The following is a 6,000-nucleotide window of genomic DNA, read 5'->3' on the forward strand; positions in this document are numbered from 1 at the left end:
ATAATAGTTTACGTAACCCGACATACATTTTACACTGTATAAGTGTGTGTATTCAAGATACACAACAGTCATCAATAATTTTAAACGAGTGTGTTTTACATACTTGACGAAATTGCTGAATAAGATCAGTGTGTGAGGTTATGTTTTATTATTTGCATATAAATTATGTAAGTAATATGATAATAAATATAGATAACATGATGTTTTCGTGATGCGATAACAAACGACATATTTTTAGTTATTTTTTTGAGGAAAATTTATAAAAAAATTGATTAAAATATGATTATTCTATGAATCCATCGGCTACTATTTTAAATATTTTGATAAACACATAAATCTAAACATTCACAATAACAGATTTACGAAATAAATCGGTTAAACGTTAAATAATTGTATTAAATAAAAAAAATATTTGTTTGTAGATGATAAATTTTCATGGCTCTTATTTTAAATTATAAGAGTGAAGGTTTATTAAAGTAGCGCCTCTCAAACTTATTTTTATATTACGGCCTCGAAATACAAATATTTTTTTAAAAATAAACCAATAAATCATTCATTTAAATAAATTACTGGTACAGCTTAAAAAAACAACTTAATGAGACATACTTAATTACACGTCGTCAAATATATCTATATTTATCAACACATCTAATATTAACTTTTCTTGAAGTACTTTCGCAAATAAGTATTTTAGCAAATAATGTTTACATCCAATTGTAATTTTTTACTTAATTTAGGATAGAGAAATATTTGATAAAAATCGTTGTGATTTGTTATGTGATTACTAACCAAGAGTACTATTTTTTCATTGGTGGAAAGATATTTATACAAACATGAAATTAAGTTTGTGCATCTTTGCTCATAATTTATGACTACGAAGACAGTTTTGGTGGAAAGCATGAAGTATATTTACACATATATTTTTTAAATTTTAACGTAGATATTTTTTAGTAATGATAAATAGATCAGTTTTTATAAAATAAAACACAAATATTTTTATCACCAAAGTAGAAAGAAATACATATTTTTATCCATGAATAAAAATTACTATTACCATTCCACAATTTTATTTGAATACATTGCACCAAGGGCCGCTGAGAGCAAACCCGGGCCCAGGGAAAACAACGATTGCGTTTTATATATTTTTTAACATCGTAAAATAAATAATAATATATACGAGTGAACCCTTTCTATGCAATTTTTCGATATCCAATTATATGAATAATTGAACGTAATTTGTAATATATCATAGAATAAAACAATTTCTATACTTAAGCAACACAGGTAGTAATATTTTTCTCCTAATATTCCTGAGTGACTAGTGCATCTCCAATGTGCCTTAATTTTGTTTCGAAATGTAAAAAAATGAAACGCTTGTTCTTTACAAAAAAAATGCTTTTACTTGTGAATAAAATGTTTATCGGTGTGTATTATGACCGAAATACACAGAATTTATTAGTTGAACAAAACAAAATGTTCAAAAAGCCCACTTTTTATTATCGTTTAACGCTTATCTCAAAAACAGGTGTGCGTTGCAAATTTTTGTAAAGTTCGTGTTACGTTTTTGTATTTCTTTTTTTATGACGCATATATTTTTTCCGTCAATTCAATAATTCGATCGCGATTAATATATTTCTAGTTATTTAATTTGTATACTTCCGTACAAAAAAACTCCAAAACAGATCCGATCTTAATGTATATAAAATTCGTTCCAACTTCATACAATAACTTCGATAAAATTATGTATTTAAAATGTTGATTTGCAAAAGCTGAAATGACATTCCTGATCAAAAGTATGTTATAAATAATAAATCAAGCATTTTATTTTTGACGGTTTCGTTGATCGTAATACGCAGAGCAGTTAATTAATGATTAATAAATTAAAATTATTATTACTAACTAATAATTATTTTTTAATTAAGTAATATTTTACGGGCAATTAATTGATTATTTGCACCTATTGGTTAAATAATAAAATATCGATAAAAACCGAGAAAAAATTAGGAATATATTAGAATATTCGAATACTCCATCCAATTTTAATTCAATATTCGAATAGTTGAAAATTACGAATACTCAAGAACCCTAGTTGTAAATAATTCAATGTTACATCGAAGATAAAAATGACTACCTGCGCTGTAAGACCTAATAAATACACAACAGTGTTTTTAGAGTTGGTCGGTGTTTTTACAAATCAAAAATTTCCAATTTATTTTCTAAGCAATATTATTTATAAAATCGAATTCAATGATATTATATAAACTGAAAATGCATTTTTAAACGATGTTAACATAAACATGACCAAGAGCAAATTCATTTAAAAAATAAAATATAAATTTCTTTAAATATCATTGTTGATACGGTAATTTTTTTTAAAAATAATAAAAATTGATAAGAAAAACTACACTCTTTACACAAATAAATCTGGTTTTAATACTTTAGTGAAAAAAGCTCCTCAGAATTCGTGACTCATTGTATTTTTTACTTAGACATGCGCTGGCAACAAAGACTCTTAAAACAACTATTTTTTTATAAACAGCAGTAGAAGTTCTTAAATATATTAGAAGCAGATCTTTGAATCATCGTATATTTGAAACTAAAAAAAAATGTCAATTTATCAAGAATAAAAATTCTTGGTCAAGCTACCAATTTTAAAGTAGCTATAGAAGCCAATATCTTTGGAGAAAAAAAATTAATTCTCTCGGCATTTTATTTTAAGAAATATCTGAATACATTTAGAAATATTATAGAGCTCATTTAGAAGCTATTTATTTTTTGCAATCTACTGCTTTCTGATAAAAACTGTATCAATGACGCTGATTTGACTAAGATGGAACTTGTGAATCTTTAGAAAAAAACTTTCTACAACTGAAATTTAACGCTTGGAGTATTCTGGTTTAACTTCGATTTTAGAACAAGATGTCAAATATAATTTAATGTTCTTATTCTAAATAAACATCAACAGCCTTTACACCGACACGTCTTTAAAAATCATCTAAGGTTAGGAAAACCTGCTATAACTGATCCAGGGATATGTCTAATAAAATGGAGAAAGCCTCATCAATTTCAATATCATATTTAAATATAAATAATGGACAGATTGCAAGAAATGGAACAACGAAGTTAGTGCCCAAGTGTATTTAGATTACTTTTAAATACGCCTTATCTACTTGTTCAAATAAATTAAGTAAAAAGTTAAAGGCAAATAGTCATCAATCAATTCTCAATGTAATATTGATAAGTCAATAATCTTCACACATACATATGTATGTACTTCAAGTGCAGCAGAATTTTTCATCAGTATCTAGCAAAATCAATACGGTGCATACAAATATTATGATTGCGTATACAAATACCGGAACATTTTTCGATATCGTAGTCGCACGCAATTTCTAGAACGATAAATGGCATGTTTTGAATTCGATTACTCGATTAGATAATCTACGATGTTTTTTGCACCATCAAAATTTATGATCGGAAAAACACAACTTCAAAATATTAATCAAGAATTCGACGCGAGACGCCACTGTCATAAACAAAATTAATTTATTATTTTTCACACACATAATCTCCAGACCGGTTTTGGTAATAAATTAGTGAAAACGTAAAGTATTTTTTTCCGCCAAATTATCATTCAAAAGCATTCTTCGATGCGACATTTTCTATTTTTGCGTAATGCGTAGCGACGATGATGAGGATATAAAAAATCGATTCCCACACTCGAGAGAGATCTCTCGGAGACACATACATGTTGGTTGTCTTTTTTCACAGTTGCGAAAATCACACATGTTCGGTTTTTATTTGCACAATTCATAAGCTCGCGTGGCGTGTCGCAGTTTGTGGGAATAAAAAACGTGGCAGAATCGCTCGCCTTTGCGCAAACGCAGCGCTTCCGCGTTGTTACAACACGAGCACTCGGTTACTATTGTCACATCATTATGATGCGTTTTTAGAGTAACAGAAATAAATCAACTTGAGATTTAAAATAATAACTTATATTAAATGCTTCTGATTTCATTAATTAGTAATGCTAATTCAACAGACAGCTTACATATTTCCATTGTAATGAAATGCAGCAGCGCTGAATGGTGCCGCCGGTTGATTCACAGTATGCGAACGATTCACGCGCGCGAATGTGGGGCATTGCCTTTTCGCTTTTGATTGCAATATTTAATTTATATTCATCGTGCAGGATATTATATATTATGTGTATATGATTGTAATTTAATGTTTACAATTATTTAGAAAAATTGACATAAATTAAACGGTGATTCTCAAACTTTTTTTATACTATTAAAATCTAAAACCTATTTGAAAAGCGGATCATTTTAATATTTAACTTTAGTTAAATGTATATTATTGTAATTGAATGTTTACGATTATTGCAAAAAAAATGACAAAAATTCAACGGCGATTTTCAAACTTTTTTTACTTTATTAAATTCTAAAATGCATTTGAAAAGCTAATTTGATTAAAGTTTCAAAGTCGGTTGATTAGCAATTCATTTTATTATTTAACTAAAACATGTGTATATGCTTATATATTTAAAATTTAAGATTATTTTAAAAATGTCACTCACCAGAAACAAGCGCCTCATATTTTTGTATATGGTAGACAAATAACAATGTGTTCACTTTTTACATCGATAAATATATTGTGTGTATAAACACAAATTTTAGCTATAAACACTAATTTTAATTATACACTGCTTAATTCGAGCACATCTGAAATTTGTTTATATTTAGAGCACAACATATTAATATTTATTTTTTAAATGATATGTTGAGAAACACTCTTTGACATTCTTTACACATGTAAATTGTTTCTTTTCGAAGTTTGTGTGCAGCACAAACTTTACACTTTCGTTTGTTTGAAATGTAAATCCTCACGATCTGATGATGTTCAGTTTAGTTGTTAGTATCTGTTTGTTTCCTCTGCAATATTTTTTTCCGCAAATCCTTCCGGTCCCATATTATAATATATTCCCGATAATCCTTCAAACGGTTCGTTTTGTCTGAATCCTCGATATCCTCGCCTTCTTCTGAATCCTCAGAATCACTCTCGACTGTCATGACACATGGACGATCCCTCAATTGACCAAAAGGGTCTTGGTCACTATCACTTGAATTCCCGGTATCCTCATTGTCCCAAAAACAAGTTATCTCTAGCGTCATCCATTATAAATTTTAAGGGTTTAATATAAGCATTTATTCTAATTATGTCAAAATGTTTTTAAATATTGAGAGCCACTTTATAACACACAACCACTTATAATATACGAATGAAAATTATTATTTAATAAAATTAAGACGAAAACACTAAAATTATCTCACAAATAATTCCTTACGTATTTTGTAATATATATAGCAATGTTTAGATAATATTTAAAATCACTTTATAATACACAATAATTTAATATATATGAATAAATGAATTATGAATAAAAACACTAGAATAATAACACAAAATTAAGCACTCTTGCCGTTTAAAATCTATTGAAATGGTTAAATATTCATTATAGTCACTTTACTGCACAATAATTAAAAACATTAAAAGGTATATTATTATAAAAAATATGAACGAAAACACTTATTCGAGAAAAATTTAACGAAACACAGTTTACACGCCCGATGACAGTTATCGTAAAACTACTATTTTTTAAATATTTCTAAATGCTTCAAACAGTTGAAGGTTATGCTTCGTGAATAATAAACCATAAGGTTTAAAAACGCAAAATGTCATGCACCTCCGATTACAAAAAAAATATTTTTTATCAAAGGTTGGCAATTTGTCTATTTTTAAAATATTTATCTTTAATTCGAATTATTTTAATGCAAGTTCGTTTGTTTATTTTTAGAATATCTATCTCTTATTTGATTTATTTTAATGAGAGAGTGAACCGAAAGTCACCTTTGTAAAAATGTTGACCTTCTAAAAGTATAGTGTCGATGATTTGAAGTTTATTTATATGAAAAATATTATTTAAATCTAATTTATATG

General features: G+C 27.4%; 1 long non-coding RNA gene across 1 annotated transcript in view; it reads right to left on the bottom strand.

Moving 5' to 3' along the window:
• The window catches only part of LOC148238157 (uncharacterized), an 83,299-nt gene extending 78,129 nt beyond the window's left edge, over positions 1 to 5,170 (bottom strand). The window contains exon 1 of the long non-coding RNA XR_015812721.1: positions 4,580 to 5,170. This is a non-coding gene — a long non-coding RNA (uncharacterized LOC148238157). The remainder of the gene's footprint in view (positions 1 to 4,579) is intronic.
• Between the last annotated feature and the right edge of the window lie 830 nt (positions 5,171 to 6,000).

The sequence above is a fragment of the Plectrocnemia conspersa genome, unplaced genomic scaffold, assembly GCF_051122295.1.
Source record: "Plectrocnemia conspersa isolate PC_06_02 unplaced genomic scaffold, ASM5112229v1 ptg000002l, whole genome shotgun sequence".
Taxonomy (NCBI): Eukaryota; Metazoa; Arthropoda; class Insecta; order Trichoptera; family Polycentropodidae; genus Plectrocnemia; species Plectrocnemia conspersa.